Here is a 791-nt window from a genome sequence, read left to right on the forward strand (position 1 = left end):
CTTCAACAGCAAGTTTCCACAATGCCACCCAAAGGAACAAGTGGTTCTGGAAAAGGGGAAAGTGGGATCAACCTCTGGGAGTGACAGTGCTGGCAAGAAGGCTCAGCGTCCCAAAGGCGGTGGCAATGTAGCTAAGGTCATACACATTCTGTGTGAAAAACATGGCAAAATCATGGCAGTCATGGAAAAGTTAAAGTCTGGGATAAGATTCAATGAAGTGGCCTCATAATATAGTGAAGCTAAAGCCAGCAAGGGGGTGACTTGGGTTGGATGATGAGGGTCCATGGTGGGGCCATTGCAGGAAGCAGCATTTGTCTTGTCTGTGGGATGGATAAGCCTGTGTAACATCCACCAGTTAAGACAAACTTTGGATATCATATTATTATGGTTGAAGGAAGCAAATAAAATAATATGAAAGACTGAAAAAAAAAAAAAAACTCTAAAACACCCCTTCTAGCCAGACCCAACACTTTAGTCTGTGCTCACTCCTCAGCAGGGCCCCTGAACTGGGCATAGGCAGCCCTGGCCCTGGTCCATCCCCCATGCTGCCCTCCCCACCCTACGCTTCAGACCCAGAGAACTCTGGAGCCCCCCAAACACCCCTTATCAGGCACCAACCCAGGCCCTGGGGTACAATGATGAACCTTGGTTCCTGAATGCACCTCTGTCCTCAAGACGGTACCGGCCTCGTGGATGGTTTGGGCAGCTGGACACAGCCCCTCAACGTTCCTGATCCCCTCATACCGTGCTCACTCCATTCCCATCTTCCCATGCAGCAGATGGCGAGGGAC

General features: G+C 50.3%; 1 pseudogene; it reads left to right on the plus strand.

Moving 5' to 3' along the window:
• On the plus strand, positions 1-405 carry LOC115900497 (annotated as a pseudogene).
• The last annotated feature ends 386 nt before the right edge of the window (positions 406-791 follow it).

This window comes from Rhinopithecus roxellana, chromosome 1 (genome assembly GCF_007565055.1).
Source record: "Rhinopithecus roxellana isolate Shanxi Qingling chromosome 1, ASM756505v1, whole genome shotgun sequence".
In the NCBI taxonomy this organism is placed as follows: domain Eukaryota; kingdom Metazoa; phylum Chordata; class Mammalia; order Primates; family Cercopithecidae; genus Rhinopithecus; species Rhinopithecus roxellana.